This window comes from Manacus vitellinus, unplaced genomic scaffold, assembly GCF_001715985.3.
Source record: "Manacus vitellinus isolate BGI_N305 unplaced genomic scaffold, ASM171598v3 scaffold_53_pilon, whole genome shotgun sequence".
Taxonomy (NCBI): Eukaryota; Metazoa; Chordata; class Aves; order Passeriformes; family Pipridae; genus Manacus; species Manacus vitellinus.
The window spans coordinates 1,361,130-1,383,455 of NW_021940637.1; the positions used below are offsets into that span (position 1 = coordinate 1,361,130).

Sequence of the window (22,326 nt, forward strand, 5' to 3'; positions counted from 1 at the left end):
AACAAAACCCAGTAATACCTTTGGAAAACGTGCCACATTTGCCTGTGGCAAAGTCTCTGCTTGTGCCGTGCCTGGACCAATGCACTGCAACCATGTTGAGTCTGTGAGAATGAAACCTACTGATACACAGGTTTGGGAAGCAGGAAAAACAGAGAACATCACAAACCAAACAAAAATTCTTAGAGAAAGATACAATGAGAGACTTTGTAAAGCTACTGTAAAGTTTATACACTAAATAATTTTTTAAAGCAAGATCAAAACAAACTCTTATTTTAATTAAACAGAAATAAACTTCGGCAAATCAGAATGTTACTGACAGTAACACCCATGATCATGAGAAATGCTTGTTATACTAAACTTTATAGGAGAGCCACTTACAGGCTGAGTTGTTGGTCAAATATTTACAGTGGAGACATAAAAATGTAGCTACTGTAAGACCCTTAACAATCACCTGATATCAAACAATAAAATTGAACTTACGTCTTTGGTAGAGCCATTTCCAAGGCCTTATTTCATGTTTTGTAACCTTACAAAAACCGTAAAATATAGCCAGTGGATTCTCACATCTTCCAGATAATGTGCCTGGGTGTGCAAAAAGAAAGGGTATACATTGTGATCGCCCTCCTCAAGTAGATAAGTCAGCCAAAAGCAATTTAATTATCCATATGAAGAAACATGGACAACTTCAAAACCAAAGACTGCACACATTTTAGAAAGATACACACTATTTATTTATAACCTTGTAATACTTCTAAAGATAGAATAAGAAGCAAACTTTTTTCAGATAAAGCTTTGCTAATACAGCAGAAATTTGATTTGACATCCATTCAATACCAATGGGAGCCTCTTCCCTGGCCTTTGTCATCCTGAAATTATTTTATTTACTATATCCCTAAGACAGCAAAATACTAGAGCATTTGCCTAAAATTATGCATGTTTAAATCACACAGAGCTTTATGATAGCAATTGTTACATGTACCAGCACAACAAAACTAAAATATTAGAATTAGCCTTGGTTTGCGAGCAAACATCTCCTTTAGGTTGATGTTTTCATAACACAAAAAAACCCAAACAATTCTGAATGAAAAATTTTACCCAGACCAATTGTTCTAAGCACTCAGCCTGAGAAAAACCTAAAGGCACGAGGCACTGTGCACCTGGTCTTGTGAGACTGAGGAAAATGAGACTCCTGCTGGAAATGCATTTGCAGGTCTGGAGGATAGAAGGTACACAGGGATACAGCTGACTTAGGAAATGGGAATAAAACTGATGGAAACTGGCCTCAGAGGACAGGCAGGCAAATGTATATGTGGGAGTTTCTAAACCTAGTAAAAAACTCACCATTTATCCCTGAGACAGCACAGTGTTAATATCCCCAATCTCTCTCCCAAACAGGGCTTAGGAAACAAAACAGTGACAAAAAATGTATAGCTAGATTTTTAAAAAGTCTTATTTTTTAGATTAATCTCAAGATTTTGAGGGAACTGAAGTCATAACAGGGGGGGCAGCAACACTGCAGTTCCTTCACACAAGACACAAACATTAAATATTTGCCTCTCCAGAATACAGAGTCTCCTTTTCTCCTGAAAGCTGGAAATACATGCACAGTCATACAGAATTTTGCTTTACAACTGAACCAGGTCTGTGAACCGGACCTGACTGGTGGCAACACCCCTAAGCCAGAGCAGCTCCCTCCTCCTGGAGTTGGCAGCCCCACAGGTAAAGTTTGCTCACCAGCAGGACCAGAGGAGCAGCTCTGCCGACAGCGCCGGTGGCTCTGCAGGGAGCAGAGTCCAGCTCGCTGAGCCCAAGGGATCTACCATGACACAAGGTGCTCACAAAGGTGGGACGAGGAACCTGGAGACACACCTGGAAGGAGAAACAGGGAGTCAAGTTTCCAAAGGACTCAGTGGAGCCTTCCTGAGAGAAAAAGTGGCCAAAAGTGAGTAATTTCTGGTGCAAATGACTAATGTATTCGCTGATTTAATGAACTGAAAGGACAAGGAGTTAGCAAGGACAATAAGAGGACAAAAAAGATGCAATAGGTTGTTGTATATCTATATCCTAAACGGATTGCTGTGATTCATGCTTCTTTCCAGACTTTATGCAAGCAACAGAAATGTCTTAACATATACTGATATTTTGCAGAAAGGTATTTTTTACCATCCACCCCACCTCATCTATCTGTTTTTAGCTTCCTTAAAAAACCCCACCTTTTATAGCAACATAAAACACTTGCAACTTCCACAGGAAATTTCTGTGCAACTGAGTGGTGTTTAAAGGCAACAAGGATCAGCAGGGAGATTCTATTCTTCTGCACTTATCTCTCTCCTGCATTCCTATAGGATATAGTGTGGGCAAAGAGGAATGATGTAGCTCTCCTCCCTACCAACTGAGCAGAGATAGGCAGAGGGCAACTTTTGGGTATTCCATCTATAACCTGAGTGAAAATTTTTCCATGCAGCCCCTTCCCCACCTGACACACTCAATTTATTCAGTAGACAAAAAAGCCTTGTCTCTTATAGTCTGGTCTGACAGAATTAGTTAACAGGTCCAGGGTTTTTGGCTTTTTTCCCCTCACTTTATAGAATTGAGACCAGGCAGCACCCAGTACATGCTGAGCTGCCACTCAGTGTGAGTATGGGTACTGCCCAATCTGCTTGTTCTATAGTGCGTTTTCAAGGTCAGATGGCTGCAGGAGAGCACAGTTTCCAAAGTTTAACAGAAATAGTTTAAAAAGGAGATATAACAGACAGGAAAGAATTGTCCCATGAGTTTCTACTGCAAGCTTTTAGTGGTATAACAACCCAAAACATTCACTGGACTAAATGACTGACACATTTGTATGTACCAAAAGCACAGTGCAACCTGATGGGAAGCATGTAAGTTTGTACACAAGTAGCCCAGCTTAAAATGTGTGGGATCACAGTACAAATCTCAGCCGAGCTGACTCAGCTCTTCACCCCTCTGCAGCAGGCGAAGGAAGTCGTACCCGTTCACTGAGCTCTTTCTGAGGCAAGATCTTCCCAGGGTTTAAAAGTGCTGGGCTTGCCTTCCAAGCCCTTCAGCTTTCCTGTTCTCTGCACAGGTACTGCACATGCCAGTGCTCCTCAACCTGTGGGTTGATTCTGCTTTCTTCCCCCCCTCCTCTGCAGGGGCACCTGCTTCAGCTCCTGGGCTGGGCAGTGGGGTCACTGCACTGAGCAAAGGTTCCCGCTGCTGTCCTTGCCCAGCACACATCCCGCCTCAGTTAATTCGTTAATGTTTACAGCAACCTCCTATTGTCAGCCACCACACCCTGGCTGGAGCTTGCTAATAGGAGATAAAGTCCAGCTGAAACAACACAAAGCACAGGACAGAGTTTGGAAGGCATAGGCTGAAGCACAGCACGTGGTGTCCACGCACTCTAAGCTGAAAGAAAAAAAACCTGGGACCAAAACAAAACTCCAAGAGCAAACTTAAAAAAAATCTATACTCCACTTGTGCATGAAAACCACAGCTTTTAGCACCGATTTAAGCACAGTCTTACAAAATATGTGTCACAGTGTAGTGGGCCCAATTGGGGGTGGGGAGTAGGAAGATGGTTTAATTTAAGCCTTTTGCACCAAAGTCCCTACTAACTCATACCCTGTGTTCAGCTGAGCTGAAGTCAAGACAATGTGATTCAGAGCTGTTTGCTGTCCTTGCTCACGTTCTGAGGGGTATTATCACAAAGCTGTAAGCTCCTGCACAAAATTCAGATGTTATCTGAAACACCTGAGTTCGTGCCCTTATGAGGTAGCTATACAATCAAATTCTGACATGTTCTTCTAACTAAAGATTCTGCCACACAGTCCCCCAACAGCAGCTTAAGACACATGGACAGGTTTGCATTCAAAGGAAATGCCACAGGCCACACTTGAGGAGACCCCATTGTTGGCTGCAATGTGGGGTTTAGGTGCCCTTGCCCAGCTTCAGCTCCTTCCTCTGCCCACAGGCTGTTACTGTGGGACCAGGAATCTCATTTGGCATTTCACTCAAAAACAACAAAACTATCTTTTCCTGAACTTTTTTAAAATTAAAAAAAAAAAAAAAAAGCAGGATGGCTTCGCTGATACAGGTCATAGTACAGCTCCAAAAATAGTTATGTCAGCAGAACTGAAAGTGTAGGGCAGGGCATTGTGCATGGAGACAACAGCACAGAGAAACCCTTTAGATTAGAAACAGTCAAATCAAAGCTGACTGCAGAGCCCTGGCCATTGGCAACATTCAGCTGGAGCAAATACCCAACCTGAAAACACTGAAGAGACTGAGGAAGGGGTGCAAATCTGTGAGGGGGTTTCCTCTTTCTGTGTCACACTGGAGCTTTTTACTCTGCATCTAGTCCAGATCAGGAAATGGAATTTTGCTTCCTCTGTGTGAACAAGCTGAGTCCTTATTTCAGTCTACAAATTAGAAGCCTTGTACAATCTAAAGCTCAAATGCAAATGGTGGCTATTCAGGTGCCAACTGGGCAATCCTAAGAAGGTCTGGGAACTATTCAGAAAAACGGGAAGAAAGGGAATAATCTGAAATAGGAGTAGAGGAAACACCTAGACTACCCCAAAAGCTTTCAAAGAGAAAAGGGAAGTGTAATTTAGGGGTAACTACGTTTAGCTCTTGTGAATTAGCCCAGCCAAATTTCTTTTTTTTTGTGATTAACACCATGGATATCATCCTGAGGATCAGCATGAACCTGATGTGATCACTCATCTCTATTACTGCAAGTCACATTTCTCCAAGAACTGAAATTAGGTTCCCTGGGATCACAACAGCTGTTTTTTTTTCCTGAGAGTTTTAACCAGCTCCATTCATCTGCATTTAGAAAGTTTTACTGGTCAGGTATGCCAAAACTGCTTCCTTCAGGAATCCAGCAACTTGTACTTCTGAAGGGGAAACCCTGAAAATCTGCAGGAGTGCTCCCTACACTTCCTTGCTTTGCTTCAGGTTGAAAAAACTGTTGATTTTTTCCCCAATGGGAAAAATCACAGGTTATTATATTAAAAAAGTAATTATTTTTATTAAACTGCCCCTCCCTAATGCCTTATTTGACACAAGAGTTTGATAGAGTATTTTTTTATATGGCTCTGTATAGGTGGATAAGGAACATCTCCTTCATTTGTTTTAAAAAAACCCCACATTTAGATTTGTCAAAAAATTATGGATGCAGAATGCCACACAAAAAACAAACAACAAATTAACTTCCTTAAACTTTAACATGCCCATGCATGTCCAAAAGGAAAGAGGCACCAGAGATGGGGCTTTTTATTTCAAGTTAAAAGGAACATTTTTTACATCTTTTTTATTTAAAAACAATAAAGTTTTCAAATATATCACATTTAAAAAAAGGGAAAAACCCTCCATTGCAGGAAAGGTATTTAGATTGGAAAAAAGAGTCAGGCATTCACAAATTAGGAAATGGCAGATTTGAACTTGCTCATGCAGACATAATTCTATTCCCTTGTGGGATCATCCTGTATGTTGAAATTAGGCAGAATGTTGTTTGAGGAAAAATGAGCATGTAATCATGTCACTAAAGACTCTCATTATTCGTAAGTGTAAGTCATACTTCCTGGAGAGAAGTTTAGATGGGCCATAACAGAGAAAAGTGATCTCATGAACAATTATAACAATCTCTTCATAAACCCAACACGATCATTGGTCGAATCCTGAACATTTCAGTACTGCAAACCTTGGACTACAGGACTACAGGACAAGTAAGGGTAGCTAGAAAAAAGCCTTTAGAGGAGGACTAATCCAGTACAAAGCTACTAAAAGAGGACTAATCCAGTACAAACTCTGAGGAGAGCCCGGCCAAGCCGCCCCTCCAAGGAGCTTGCAGGTCTGCAGTACATGGTGCTTCCAGACTGCAAGGAACAGCAGGAGCTGCTCTGTTTGGGAAGGTTATGAAAAGACTCTGCTCCTATTCCTTCCTTCTGCTTTCAGTTCCCCCCCAGACTGGGGAGGGAGGGCAGGGGCTGGGCAGCAGGTCTACAGACAGGGTTCTGTGACATGCAAACACTCCACACTTTCTGCACAAACCAGAGCTGCCCCGACAGCTCCTTTGGGCTCTCGTTCCAGTTCATGCTACACAGTGTGTACTGGCACTGTTGGTTTGCTCTGAGCTCCTCAATAAACAGCAGGCATTCATTCAGCCAGAAGATTATTCATTTGATCTCTTCCTCTGGAGTAACTCCAAGCATGCCATTTCCCTTAGCACCTCACAAACCACCCTCATTCAGCTGTAACAAGCTGACATCCCAACACTTACCTACACCTTCTGTATGTGGTGAAAGTGGAAGAGAAAGCACACACCACAGGGCCTCAGTCCAGAGAACAAACAAAAGAGAGCAATCATTTAGTTAGAAGGTCCCTTTACACATCTGTCCAGCCTTCAAAGCTTGAGCCTAACTTAATAAAATAAGGGAGAGCCCCGAGGCAGGCTCGGTGTTTGCCCTCAGGATCAGGCACGGGGCTGGCAGCTCACCCCATGTCACTGCCCTGGGAAGGTGCCCTGCCCTGCTGGGGTGGCACCTTGGCTGGAGTGAGGGCACAGCACACACAGAGAGCAGCACTGGGACCAGACCCGGCTCCCAGGGAGGTGATCCCCCCTTACAGCACAGTGCAGGGATCCCAGCAGGGACACGGGGTTGGACGTGGCTCCGGCAGCACTGTGCTGACCCTGCTGCTGGGCTCGCAGTTGGGAAGCTCAGCATTAGCTGGCTGTTGCCATGTGCCACTGCACATGTTGATAGGAACGAGCCTGGCATCAACAGCTCCACTGGACTGAAAACATCTGGTTTTTTCCGGTCTGGGAAACTAAATGACTCTGTCATAAAGGGCTCAGTCAGCATATAGTTAGAAGATCGTTTGGACAAATTTCATAACACAGGCACTCCCCCCACAACACGAGATTTTTTTTGTGTCACAAATTCTGGTTCTCAAAAGAAAAAAACCAAACCCAAACCAACCAAACAAATCAACCCAAAAAAACTCCCTCAAATCTCCCTTGGACTAAATATTAAAATATTCAATTTGAAACCCAAACAAGGTTGGGTTTGTATTTGCTTGGCTAACAACAATTCTATTTCTGAATTTTAAATGTTTGGAGATGACACTAACCTAGTTGACTCATATTATGCCAAATTATTACCATTGAAAGCAAATCAAGTACCACTTAAATTTCAAAGAAGTTTGGTTTTCTTGCGTCCATCAAAAGTCAACTCTTAGATTTTGCTTTTAGCTCTCTTCCTACTCCCTGGAACTGCAGTCAAAAGGTACAACCAGAAACCTGCAGCCACATCTTTTTGTTTTCAAACCAAGCAAGATCAGTCTAGCCACCCTTTAGAATAGTCAAAAAAAACCCCAACTTGCACTTTTGAACATGCTAGAATGAATGGTTTTAGGTCTATATAGATACCCGGCAGGTCATCTCTGATTAGATTGGAATTTGCACTTAATTTTTGCACTCTGTTGATGGCTTTTGAGGTAAAAGTCCATCTGAATCCAACAGCAAAATTTATTTGAACAGAGCTGAAATTTCACTCAGGTTTTTAATAATAGCAGCAGAGTAACACAAATACTTGAGACAACCTCCCTTGAGTCACCCTGAGTATGATGGATGCCTCAATTCAGGGGGGTGACACTGTCAGCCTGTCTTACAGGACACTGTCTTAGTCATGGGAAAGTACCAGGGTCACCACCTGTCATGAAAATGGTTAAAACTCACTACATTTTAGTTTTCATCCACAATACCTGCTGCCCATCTTACTTGGAGGTTAACCTTCCAATAAATACAAGCTTGAGTTTCTGCACATACCCTTAGATTACTGTAACTTTCAGATTGCCTTTCAGCCATTAGACTTCAACTTTTAAGACTCCTCCTCAAGCTATTAATTCTAATTTTCTTTAGATCCTGGGCCTAATGGATTTTGAATTGAAAGGCTTTTAGAAATTTTTAAAGTATTCTCTAGTTTTCTAGAGGAGCTAAAGTCAACCAAAATACAAAAGATTCACACTACAATAAGAATGAGGGAAAGTACAGAGAAAAACCTCATAAGAAATTCCTGGCATTTATTTAATCTCTTGAAGCTGAGGATTTCAATGCATCTCACCAATTATAGCTCTGTGAGGCCTGCAAATATTATATTTCTGTAGAAGAAGGAGTCTGAGAAGTAAGTTCTTTCTGTCTTTTCTTCTGTCTCTCACATAATCAACAATACAGAATCAAAACAAACCTAAGTAGACTGGTACTAAATCCAGTTCTTAGACAAGACAAAAACAGCATTTGGAAGTAAAGATTTCATTCTAAGAATCAACTATATTACAAATGTATTTTTGAGAAATATCTATGTTCTGTCATTCCTGGAAAGTACTATGGGCAACCTTCCAGACAAAATGCAATAAATTTATATGAATTTATGGCTTTACTCTGTATCTTAAAAGCAAGTATATAATAATTAGTCCATTGATGTGAAATATATTGCTCTTCTCTCAAACAGTGCTATGCTTTGTAATTCAGCTCTTGGAAGCAAATAGCCCAGGTGTTTTGAATGTAAATTTACAAACAATTGCAGTATTTAATCCTGGTGATACACGCAGGGTAAACTCCACTCTGCAAGAGCACACAGATACTATAATTCTTGAATTCATGTCTGTCTTGTACTTCAGAGGCAAGTTATGTCACACAGGCATGCAGACACAACAGCTGTACTGTGTGTGGCTTGGGAAGGTCCTCAGTGATCACTGGGAGCCTAAAAGGCAAGACTGAACTGCCTTGTACATGCAGTGTACTGAGAGCCATGACTTTAATAGATGGCCAGTGCATTTAACTGTGTCACCCCCCAGCAGGAGATGGAATGCACTTACCACATCTCACAGGCCAGGTTTCTGCCACAAAATGCTGATGGGGAGGGACTCAGGCCAAGCTGTCAGCAGGCCCAGCCCCGACAGGCCGATGGACCATCTGGAGGACACAGCCCTGTCAACTGGCCAGTAACTTCCACATGTAGGAGCAAGGTGTGCACCTTCCCCCCTCCCTTCTGATGGGGGTCTGGAGGGTCTCACAGGGAAGACACACATGGCCAGCCTGTGTTTGGAGTCTGCCTAGACCATCCACTGCAAACTGCACAGCAAAGAGAACAGTTCTTCCCACTGCACCTGGAAACAGGATGGGAAGTGATTGCTCTTTTTTAACTAGAGGTAATTGATTCTTAGTTATTTTGTGTGGAAATACAAGAAGGATCACTGAAGTATGCAAGAGCAGTACTTTCTGACAATGTTAAAATGTGTTTGGTCTGCACAGGCATGCAGCATTTTTCCTTTAGAATGAAGCTATTTGCTTATTCATATAAAGACATATTAAAATGCATTCAGCTGGTAATTTACCATATTAGTAAAAATGCCAAATTTATCTTTTCCTCCTTCAACATCACCATCTCTGCCCAGCCCTCATCCCTTTTAAACGCTGCAAGAACAGAGAGGACTGATGCTCTTGTCACATGAGTAAATGGAGAGCATCACAAGCTACAGAATAAATTCCAAAGAAGAGTGCAGGAACACCCACCCATGAACTCCCTCTGATTTAGAGGGGAGAACTGTCAGCTTGTGCTCTTCCACTGATAGCGTCAGCATCAGGATAAACTTGAGATTAACTTCTCAATTGCTAAAGGCTCACAAAGGAAATTTGTCTTACTGTGATTTAACACTGTGAGCCAAGAACCAGTTTTTCCTGTGGCACACTAATTTGGTGCTACTGCTAACACACTAAGAAATCCATGTTGCAAAGCAGTGAGTAAATCTGGGATTCAGATTTAAAATTTACTTCAGTGTTCCTTCAGGCTTCTCTACTGCACTTGGAACCAGGGCCTTAAAGACACCCAGTAAAAGGGAGCACATCTGACCAAGCTCAGCAACCACAGCCCCTGCAGAACACGAGGGAGGGAGAGGCACAGAGCAGTGAGAACAACACCTGGATACCTTAGAGACAGATAAAATATGTGCTATGGTTCAAACAGAAGTGTTAATGCTGTGATGCTGCTTCAGCTGCTTGGACTTCAGTGACTGAAGGCCACTTCAGGTGCCTTCACGGGACTACACTGTGGCTTCCCAGATAACAGTTCTTCCTTCAGGGAGGAGGGGAAGAAAGGGGGGAAAAAAAACACAAGAGAAAGTATTTCCCTGCCTTAGAGAAGTTTTGGTCACAAACTTAAAGGAACTGCAGTGATAAGACACAATGACAAGGGAAAGCAAGTGATGAACCTAACAAAGGTGCAGAGGATCCCCACCTTGGAGCTGCTCTTCCTGAAGCAGCCCCAAAACCCCAGAGGTGCTGCACAGCCCAGTGAAGCTCCTGCTGTCACTCACAAAGCTGCAAGAAAGTACAGGACAGGGACCTGGCTTCAGCTTCTCTGGCAACTCCAAAAGTAACCTTTGCAGGAATTGTTCTACTCAATACTTACCAAATCGTAGTAAATGGGAAGAAACAAATAGCATATAAAAACCTCACATGCATTTTCAATTAGAAGTCATGCCATGTTAATTCCTAGGCTGCTCTTCAAATATAGAAGCCATAGTAGTTCATTTGCAGATGAAAAAAGCTAGGGAGATGAACTGATGGAAGAAACTTATTCCCATTTAAAATGCCTGGCACTAACTCCAAATCAGACACAGTGGCTTTTGCCTGTGTATTAAATAATTATAACAAATGTATTAAAGGAGGTACAATGCCTTTCTGTGAACACCTATATCACACATGACAGTGTCTGCTGGAGAAATGCAGTACAATGGACAAGTTTATACAACAAACTCCTTTACCCTGGAGTTCAGTCCAGAGAATACATAACACAGATGTGTTTGAAAAAGCTTTGTTTGGTCACTATTTTCTTTAAAACAGAAGATCATAAAGAAAACAGGAAAACCCAACCACACTGCCCCACAGAAAAATCTTTGTTACCCATCACAGACAGAAAAGCTTTGGCTGCTGCTGTGTGACCCTACATAGCAGTCGACCTGCCACCCTCCACAGCTCTATTTTAGCAGTATCTTATTTAGTACTTCAAGTCCCATGACCCATATCCAATAAGGAGGTTCTGCCTAATACACTGAGCAGATAAAAGGATGTTTTTCAAGCAAAGGTTATGCAAGGGATCCATACTGCAGTGCAAGACCCAGAACAGTAAACAAATACAAAGATCTAAATAAAACATATTTTTGTTCTTCAACCCATATCCCATACCAGTCACCTGCTTGTAACTGAACCATGCCTGTTTAAGCTGCAAGCACAGATTTTTGTTAAGATTTATCCATTCACCTTTTTGGAAATTAAAGAAAAAACTTTACCAGTCTAGTCATTACACATTCCTAGGAGGTAGGAAACTCAGAAAAACATATCCATAGACAGATGAGAGCAAAGAAGCTACATCTGTATCAGCTTCTGGATGAAAAACATGAAGAGCTGGTGAAACAGCTGGAAAATTTTCAGAAATATTTTGTGTATCAACATTGCACTAACCCCTCCAAGCCAACCACTTTCTGCTAAACAATCTATGAATCTCAGCTAAAAACTCACTAGCACTTTCAATAGAATTTAAGTAAACTAATGAGTACATACTGCCTAACTAAACCCAAAGTCCAAGACCACATAGGAAACAGATGCCAAAATCTGGATTAGTACTCAAGTTTTTGACTTCTGGTATGGCACTCTCTTAGTGAAAAATGCCACTTTCCAATAGAAAAACCTCCAGTATTATACATGTAGGTTGTTGGGGTTTTTTAAAAATATACATGAAAATATTCCACAAATAAAATTAATTGTGTTTTAAAGTCTGTTCTGAGTGAGAGCTGTCAAAGGAATCCACTGCAAACTTCCCTGTGAGACCAACATGGGAAAGACATCAAAAGCACAATCAGAATCCTACGATTTTTAAGGTCCTAGAATTGAACTGTCTTTCAGACAAGAAAGTTGTCCCATACTTTAGTTATTCTCATGCTATTTAGAGACATCATTTAGGTGATTTAGAAGGCAGTTTTTGAAGTGATATAACCCCTGCTCCAAAGTACTTAATCTAATTTGAGACAATGATTGCAGTAATAAGATCACACAGTTTTGAACAAAGTGTAGATTAATATAGCTTGGTTTAATGGACTTATCATACTTATTGTGATACTGAACATAGGATCTTTTAGGAGAAATTGCAGGATAGATAGCATAAGAAACAGGGAATGCTTCAGGATAGAAAAACTTCTGTCTTGAATCCAAAATGAACAAGGTTTTGAAGAAATATTCCATTAACAAGTCATTTCAACAGCTGGTAATATTGGAAATGCTCTTCTACAAAGCACAAAACAGACAGGTGTCCAAACCAAGTGTCCTGAGCTTCAAAGAACACTCAATAGTGGTGCAAGGCAGCATCCAAAGGCTAGAAAAATGATCCATCACATACAGGCAGGCCAAAACCCAGTGCACCCTCATCCAAGAGCAGAACCTGTCCAACTGCTATGGGCAGATGAAATCAGCTCAGGGAGGTGAAATCAGCTCAGGCAGCTGCACACTTTAAATGCATTTCACCACTAAATGGTGCCCTGGTGCAGCTGCAGGCAGAGCACACAGGTACAGCAGAATTCCTCTCTCCTGCTTTCAACAGCAGTGAGCTCCATTTAGGAAGTGCCAAGGAATACCTGTGCTCCAGTGTGCCATGTAACTGCAGCATGCATCCCAAATTCACTCGTACAAGGAGCCAGCCCATTCCTTTTCCATTCAGTTACTTTGCCTCCCTTTGTTCTTGTAAAAAAACCGTGGTGAGCCATAAAAATTAAACACACGCACATTTTTCCCATCTCTGCTTTTAGAGGCCATGGCTTACTGAAAGAAAAGATTCCTTTACTGTGTCCAGCCCAACAGTTTTCCCCTCTGGATTAGCAAGCAGGATTATCACAGCCCATGCTGAGCCAGCACTGCTGCAGCTGGACTTTGGTACCAGTTGCCAAGCTGCCCAGTTTAAAGCTAACTCAGGTAGAGCTGTACAAACTGCAGTCTGCAATGCAGCACCAAATTAACTATTTAACTCAAACCCAAATCCGTTTTCCCTACTTACTGAAAAACAGCAGCTGACAAAGTATGGATCTGGCATTCTCTCACATGCAATAAGATTTGCTGCAAGTATCTAAAAATACACTCGCTGGCTGACAGCCCAAGGAACCGATCAATGAAAGTTCAAGAGGTGCATTTCACAGTCCAGATGTTCTCAAACTGTGCTCCATCAACAACTTACAGAGATGGCTGGTCACATTGTGCTGACTTTTCTCCCCTTTACTGCACCAGTTTGTGTCCAAAAGGCGAAAAGCACATTTACAATTCTTAAAATATTTTTCCTTTTGCTACAGTTTGCATAAAAATATCACAGCAAATCAATAGGATGAGAGGCCGTCCCAGAGACAACCTGGTGGAAAGTATGAATCAAACCTGAAGTGCTGGAGCAGGATAACCTTAATGAGAGTTCCAAAGGCACAAAAATTACGGGATCCACATGTACACACACACATTCTGGAAAATGACAAAACATCCACATGGCAAAAATGTTGTTCCTAACCCGACCTACACAGTTTGTCAGTAGATACAGTGTCAAAACTTGTGGAAATCGGGGAAGGGCAAGAGAGTTCACTTGTTTATTTAAGGAAAAACCTAGTAGGGTTTTCTAGGCAAATGAATTGCAACAGTGAACGGTGTTACTAGATCATATTTTATTAAATACTCGTGCTTGAATTATTTCCTCCAACACTTCAGTTATAAACAATTATAAAAATGTAAAATATACTTTGGAGAAAAGATGAAAACTCATTTAAACATACACTTATCCTTGCACCAAAACAAACACAAAACTATCCAAACCGAGCAGAATCTAAGCTTGAATACAACACACCTTGCACAGGGGATACACATCCTCTAGCTATGGACACACACTCTGTCATCCACCTTTTCATTTGGATGTTAAATTAACAATTAGCAACTCGAACACCACTGACACCTCTTGCCACAACAGGCAAGGAGGGAAGCAGCTGAGTCCAGCAGGTAGAGCCAGGAGCTGCTGCTGCTACATGTGTATCTGTCCTTGCTCAAATCACAAAACCACCTTATAGTTCAGTCCTTCGGGGGAAAAGGAAGAGAATGTTTTTAGCTTGATAAGAGGAAAGTCATTAGAAATTACATACCATGTAGCTTTATTGCCCATAGCAGAGACCTGAAAAGCAGGTCATGTATGGCATCTTTATATATCACTTTTTATTTTGATCTTGGCTTGCAAGTCCTTCCTTTCTCCTTTCCTTGCAAAGGCACATACTTCTCATAGGAGCACAAATCCATAAGCATACTCAGAGCAGCCTCTGAGGCTCTTTTGCTGCATTTCCCAGAGAGCAGCCTTAATTTTGCCAAGTCAGAAGAATCACCAATCCATCATCTTTGCTACATGTTATAAAGCAGAAGACTAAAGCAAAATTCAAATATTCAGCGCTTTTCCACGAAAAAAGTGCTCTGCAACTTCAGTCTACTCCATCTTTCCTTCCCTAAATAGAACTTTTGCCCTTGGTCTTATGTCTCTGCTCCATTCTCAGGGCTGTTTGATAAAATGAGAACATGCATTACTTTTTTCAAACCAAAATAATCCAGACAAACTCCCTGCTTTTATCAAAACACCCGTGTGCGCTTGGACGCCAACGTTTCAAACTTTTGCCTGTCATTTCACTTGATTTTCAAGTAATCTTTTTAATGTAAGCCACAGCATTCTGTACTCAGTTTCTGGTGTGGGCAAGGATTTGCTTTCACCTGGAGGTTCGTGTCTCTGCAGCACAGGTCAACAGCTTCATGCACAGACCACTCACTACACGAGCCTTTCAGCCAATATTCTGCTGGCAGATTCTTTTACAGACATGCTTCTAAACCAGCCCAACTCAAAATACTGCTGTGGGTAAATATGGGGCTTGGGTGAGAAGTGGGGAAGTGTCTTCCTCAGTTCCCCACCAGTCTCTCTGTCTGAGGGGTTACGGGATCACGGGCGCTGCCGCCGCCCTCTCTGTTTTTCACAAGTCTTTTGGCAGATACACAGAGCAAGACAGATTCCTTTCTGTATGATAAATGCTACAATCACTGCCATCTCCTTAGGGAAGGCAGAGTGCTGATCACAGCTCAAATGGGCATTCAGCTCCCATAGAAAATACAACTTGTCTACTGCAAGGCAGGCTGATCTTCTGCAGGCTGAACAGTCACAGACAGAGAACATGTGTTTTGATTAACTGAGCGTGCTGCACTTGATACAATAAAACCATTGCTTTGAGTGGGTTTCATCACTTTTGTTGTCCTTAAAGGCAATAATTTTATCACCTTACTGCTTTTCTTTTAAACTCCGGCTTGGGAAAAAGAAAGTAAGATGAAATCTAGATGAAAAAGGTCTGTTCATCATCACTTGCTCCCCAGCCTGTGTAAAACAAAGTACTGAAGCAGTGGGGATTCTAACAAGCTCACAGTTACCTCCAAGCATAAACTCACATAAATGAGTGCCCAGAGGAACCTGCAAACTTACCCTAGATCATATTCTGACATACTTTCAAAAATTATCAGCTATTGACACTGTAGTCAATAATTTCCTATTCCACACTGGGATCTTAAAGCATTAAAAAGCCTAAATAAATATTCATAAGGTAGAAATACTTTCTCTTCTATAGATAAGCAACATAAGGTGTGGTGTGTGACACAGAGAGACATGCCATTTCTCTCATAAATCCTATTTGCCTGTCTTAATCACACACTTGTTCTCCTTCACTGTTTATTTTCCTCCCTTTCTGCCCTCAAGCAGTTTGGGAAGCTTCTAAACTGTTTTATTCTTCAGGGCATTTTCTGTTTGGTTTGGTATCTAATACAGTCTATGTTTAAACAGTCTATATGGACCCAAGCATTGCTGCAAACACCCATACAAAATTAGATTCAATAAACAGAAAAACCTCTCAGACCCCTTCAGAACTGCAGGTATCACACAGTAAATGTGACAGGCACAGTCTGCCATCAGAAAAGCTTCCACTGAACTCCCTTCTGTTTTGTTCTTACATCAGCTGGATAACAAATGATTAAAAATACAAATAATCTATGGCATATACTTCAAACCTAGGCTCTGAATGCAAACAGTGCCATTATCTGCTTAACAAAGACCAATTATTCAGTGAATAATCAAGCTACTGTGCAAGTTCTGAATGCCTATAATATGTTATTTGATAATATGGTGTCTTCTGACCTAGACAGAGCTGCCTACAGCATATAATTAAAGGTTTCAGATACATTATGCTCCTCTCCTGCCAAAAGCTGTTCATGCAGTATGCTTTATATACTCAGTGAAAGTAAGAGAAAAACAGTCTCTTTCAGACTCAAGGGCTTTGCTAAACCATTTAAATACAACCAGTAAAAGCCCCAAGATCAGATGTCTTTCTAGGGAAGGAAAGTACCACCACCTGTTTTTCTTCCAATACCGAATCCTCCATTTTATAATTTAATATTTTGAACACTGATCTTCCCTTTTTCCATGATAAAACACTTGGCATTGGTTTATGATAGCACTACAACCAAGATAAGTATTTCATTACATTAGACATTACCTGGAGAGAAAGCTCCTGCCCCACACAGCCAACGACAAAAAGTGAGGATGTTTTAAAGTGATTTTTAAAGCTTGTGAAAGACACAGGCACTAGGGCATGAAGCCCTCCCCCTCCTGACAAAATGAACTGTGCAAGCCTGTATTTCCCAGTCAATTTGTCCCATGTACCTTAATCCTTATCTGGAGGCATGAAGCAGAAGAAAGCTGGCTCACTTCACACGTTCACTCAGCCCATGAAATCTCTCTACCAAGGCAGTCTGTGGAAGTTAACAGTGCTCTCAGATGAGGATGTGGATACACTTCCCTCCTTTAACCCAGCACACATCCATCAGATCCCAGCTGATGCCAGTCACCCGGGCACTCCGAGGACTGGCTGCACTTCCAAATGCGTCAAACAAATAACCAATTAGTCTTTGTTTGCTAGTTCACTGTATCCACTGCTTTCATACTCAGGCCTTGGCAGCCGACCAGCTCCTTCGACTGCAGTCCCTTCCCTTCCCCCCAAAAAAGGGAAATCATCTTATGCTGAAAGAAGTTCTTCAAAAGCAACCAGCCCACCTAAGCTTCAGAATGAAGCAATGCATTCAGATTGGGTAAAACATCCAGCTGCTAACAGAAAAAGGACCAGGTTTTTTTTCCATTGCTCCCAAATTCCAGAAAAGTACAAGGGAGCTGCTAATGAGCATTTTCAGAGAGAAAAAAACCAAGAATGTAATTAAAAAATAACCCAAATATCACCCTTACAACTGGACAGTATGTACCTCAGGATTCAAAGGGTTGTAATAGTCCCTGAAATCCTCTTCCTTGGGCTGTTGAGGGAATCCTTTGCCTGGCACTCCAGGCCTTCCCAGCATTTCAAAGAATACCTTCATTTACACATCAAAACTCCTGCCTTCTGGCAGGATATGAAGGCTGGGTACCAGCCTAAAAGCAGCACTTCAAAATAACTGTTATAGTCTCTTGCTTAGCTAGAACCATGTTACATCATCTGCACATCGACTTCTTTTTCTACAGCAGAATAATAGATGTAAGAAGATGGTCAGTATCTTTAAATGAAAAACCTTCAGTACCTTTAACTTAGTATAATCTTTTTCTAATATGAGTCTCAAGAGTCACTATGGTGATCCTGACTCCTAAGACCATAGAGAAACTGCCTTCCCAGTTATTTCTGCCTCATGAGAAGCAAACTACTACGGGAATTCTTCTCATTTTCACATTAAAAACAAGAGTGGGGAGTCAAGTTTGGTGAAGACACCCATGAAACTCCCAAATAAAATATATTTCAGAAGACTTCAATACAAGTCATACAACACTGTGCATTTTAAAAAACCCAGCTACTATTCCCTAAGCAGTCTCCAAAGTTCTCTGAGCAGGCTAAAAGAAAACCTTTGGGGTTTCCTGTGCCACCCCCTGCTTTTTTTTTTTTCTTCTTCTTTTGAACTAGAAAAAAATTCCACAGAACAAAAGTCATTCACCAAAGTACAGCAAGGTGCAGCTCAGCAGTGATTGAACAGACCCTGCCAGTCAGTCTCAGACAGCAGAGCTGCCTGCCCTCAGCGCTGCTGCTGCCACAGATATTGGCTATAGATCACCAGCAGATAAGCCACAGCTCTCATGAGACTGTAATAGAAGCCATTAAATATTTCCTTCTCCCAAAACCTACTCAGTATTCCCACTGTCAGCCCAGTTTCCCAGCTGTGTACTGAGGGTTGAATTCTCATTTTAAAGTACTTGGAAGACATACTAATGCACAGAATATCTGGTCAAAAACAGCTCCTTCAGAGCAAGTCTCAAACTCAGGATTTTTTTGGAAAACTTAAAATGAACTTTTCTCATTGCCCGTTTCAGTACATGATAGAAGTTCTTCAGAAAGCTATTTGCAATCTTTTAAATAGGTTATTGCAGGGAAAAAAGGCAAAATATCTCAATGCTTGCAATATTTAATACTTATTAAGATTATCAAGTTAAAAACTTGACTGCACTTCTGTTCAAAACAAAACGAGAACTTTAAAGAATGCAGTGAACAAACTCCAGCCACTCTCCTCCACAAAGACAAAACTCTTCTTTCCAGTCCATAGGCACCTTCATGTCACATATCCCAGTGGGGTCAGGGCAGCAGTCCTACATAACAAACATGCATGTAGCAGTCAGAAGTGAGGATCCCTGACTTAAATGGCAAGGAAGGTTGTTTCAGATCAATTACCTGCATCTGACTTATTTTCTAGTTGTATAGCCACCTGTTCCCACAGGTGGCTATACAGATTTTTTCCATGTGGCTACACGAAAAACAAACTCTTGACTTACAAAATAGAAAACGTACAAAAGTTAACTTTCCTAAGTATAAAATAAATCGAATTTAAAAATTACTTTTGCAGGTACTCTTGTCTGCAGGTAAGACATTGAATATAATAGTGTAAATATCACCTAATTTTTTTTTTCCAGTGGCACTCCCTTTTTAAAGGTAGGAGAAAGCTAAGTTATTACTATTTCAATGTTTGCAATGTGAAATGTGACGACAACAAAAATGTACACATGCTATGGTGCCAAAGACAATAAGACTTCTCTTTGCCAGTGTTGATCCTTGATATGCAGGTAAACAGAAATACCTGGATAGACCCAAAATGCACAAGACCTGAATTAACATCTGCTATGCATTAGAGAGGCTGTGACAAGCTTGTGCTGGGAGGCAAAACTGCCAATGGAATTTTTTTTATGACACACATCCAGTATTATCTATATAACTAAGGCTTTCCTAAGCATCTATCACCATTCACAATGTTCTTATTAAAATGTATTTAGATTGCAAATCCTCTGGGACAGGACTTGTCTTTTATCCGTACTTGAACAGTCTACTGCTCACAATGAGGATCCCAGTCTGTTTTGCTTTAAATACTAGACTAGCACAAGTATTTTGTTAATGTAGAAGACTGAAAATATTCAGAAAGCACCATTTGTGTTCGTTCTGTGCTTAATTCCCATTTACAGTGCAGAATAAGCACTTCAGCTGTCATTCTAGTAACAGTTTTACCTACCTAAGAAACTCAAGATGGGGCCAAATAGTGATTTCACAGTAAGTGGCAACCAGATGGACAGCACACTGCCATATGCTCCCCTGTGCTCAGAGGTGGAAAAGTGAGCAAATGTGAATCAGAAAAAAAAAACAGAGAGCAGGGAGAAAAATCTCTCTGCAGCGTGCCCATTAATTCCTGCACACACCCTTTCCTACCGGGAGCACACTCCAACTTCCCCGCTCCTCGCACCTTCGGAGCCGAATTCCCGGAGGCAATGATGAGGGGCAGCTGGGGAGCAGCTGCTGTCTCCAGCACAGTCCCTGCCAGGCAGGTCCCTTGCTGTGCCACAGCCAGCAGTGTTGCTTTCCTAAGGAGAGCCACTGTACAAGCAGGAGGAGAAGAACCAGCATCACCTCGGCCCTGACACAGTGATGGGAACACCATCCCTGTGCAGGGCCAGCCCCTCTGGAAGCTGGAACTCTCCCCAGTGCAGCCCAGAGGCTCAGAAACTCTGCCCACTCTGCAGCCTCCTCTCCATTTTTCTTTTTTGGCCCAGAGATAACACATGTCAAAAACTTTTAAGCAAACCTTGATGCTGCCCACGTCCTGTGTTGCTCTTTAGCTGGAGCGATCTGGCCATACTATAATGTCTCCAAGGAGTACCTGCCCTTTTGAGCCAGTCCTAAAAATAACACCTTTCCAAGTTAAACATATCTATCCAATTACACTACTGCCCCTGCTCTGAAAGTCCTTCTTCTTACGAAAAAAGAAAAAAAGAAAACGAAAAGAGCATTCAGATTTCTGGAGGTGGCAGCTGGTAACAAGAAAAACAGCAGATATGTGCAAGGAAAATCTTTGAGATTGATTTTTTTTATACACTTGTGCAAGTAACGTGTGTACCTTGACCCATATCTCACTTTCCCCTTTAAAAGTTGTTTTCAAAGCTGTCTAGTTTTATCATTCCAGATAAGAATATAATTATTTACTCTATGTGGGTTGTAAAATTCAGGCAGCTATTATATACAGAGAAAAATTATGGACTGCTTGCTGAGACACACCACACGCCTCATGTTTACATCCTGTATGTTTGCTAACTTTAATTATTACAGACAGGAGCTCTTTAGTTCATTTTAATAAGGGCTTTCTTTACATTTGTGCCATCAGCTAAATTGACTGGTAGTCCAAATGGTGTGCTTTTCTGTAAGAAATTATTTGATAGACTTGAACAAAAGCATTGAAGGCAAAATGACAAAATAATTCAATAGCAAAAGTCTCACCAACTTCAATAAAAGTTGCATTTTGCTATTTTTAGACATGAATTTTCATTTTCTATTAGTGGAAAAAGCTGGTAGGCACACTTAGATATCAGACACATAACACTTTCCACTACAAAGACTTTCACAACTTTTTTGAGAAGCTCTGACACTTGCCTCATCTGCAGGCAGCCTTTGAAGTTCCCTGGAATAGCAGAGATGCTCTTTGTCTCATGGCAATCCATTCAAGTTAAACTGAATGTTTTCCTATGCCTGCTTGCTTTTTTTAATCAAGTGTTTGGTGGCCTCTCAAAAAAAACAAAAAAGAACCCAAATGGGCATGAACTCCCTGTCCACAAAGGCTGGGCACCTGTACCTTGGAGAGAACAGAGGCAGGCAGGGTGCTGAAGCTGAAAAGCAGAGTGGCAGGACAGAAAGAAGGATGGAACAGGTCACACTTCACCCTTTATTTCCCCAGACAGAACACACAACCCAGAAGTCCTTCCCTCATTCATCAAATAACAACCTTACCAAGTAAGGCAATTACCTGAATTAGAAATCACCACTGAAGGCTTAAATCCCATTTAAGGATTTTTTAAGGTCAACAGGGGAAGTTTATACCTCCAGGTAACATCATTAAAAAGAAAAAGCAAAACAACAAAAAAAAAAGGGGGACTAAACCTCACAATACCAAAAGGTTCTGTGGGAGAAACTAATTTGCAAGAAGGTTACTTGGGTTGAAATCAAAGCTCTTGAAAATTAGGAAGCAGCACGCTTAGAACAGCACATGCCTTTTGCTCCATTTGCATTAATCCTCTTCTTAACTGTTAGGATCACATACTATTTTTCCTGAAAACTGTTGGCTCTCTGATACCAGGGTGGCTCACAACACAGAACTGTATCTGCAGAACCCTTAATCAAACATCTGCTGACTTACAAGTCTGACTTTGCACCAGTATATTTGAACATACATTTCAAATGTAGCTTCATTTGTGTGTAATGCCACAGGGGCACGTGGGGCTTTACAGGATGCAAGGAAAGATACAATAATTGCCACAAAGAAATTGTAGTTGAAACACATCAAAGAAACAATGAACCCTAGACAAGATAAAATGAAAGAATGAAAATGAGACAGGGAGAACCTGTTCATGCTGAAAATATTATTATTTTGAATAAAGCAAGGGATAAGCTGATACCGTATTCTATAATGCTTAGTCAAAGACAAAAGTATGATTAGAAAACCTCCATTGCTGCTTGAGTTTACAAGAAGACCTGTCTTCACTCTCCTCATGCAAAACCAGCAATTTCAACAGGATTGTATGGAGGTAACAGCTCATTGGGAACTCATAACTAAATTAAGAATTAAACCCTAATACATCACACCTGTCACACCAAATCCTAAGACCAGCA

At 41.3% G+C, this 22,326-nt stretch overlaps 2 protein-coding genes across 3 annotated transcripts in view; one reads left to right on the plus strand and one right to left on the minus strand.

Annotated features, from left to right (window-relative positions):
- TMEM266 (transmembrane protein 266) overlaps window positions 1-1,916 on the minus strand; it is a 66,389-nt gene extending 64,473 nt beyond the window's left edge. Inside the window, exons 1-2 of the mRNA XM_029963157.1 lie at window positions 1,735-1,916; window positions 481-582 (exon numbers count right to left, since the gene is read on the minus strand). The gene's annotated coding sequence lies outside the window, so the exon portion shown is untranslated. The remainder of the gene's footprint in view (window positions 1-480; window positions 583-1,734) is intronic.
- The window catches only part of NRG4 (neuregulin 4), a 44,820-nt gene continuing 24,245 nt past the window's right edge, over window positions 1,752-22,326 (plus strand). For both annotated transcript variants that reach the window (XM_018081462.2, XM_018081464.2), the window contains exon 1: window positions 1,752-1,942. The gene's annotated coding sequence lies outside the window, so the exon portion shown is untranslated. The remainder of the gene's footprint in view (window positions 1,943-22,326) is intronic.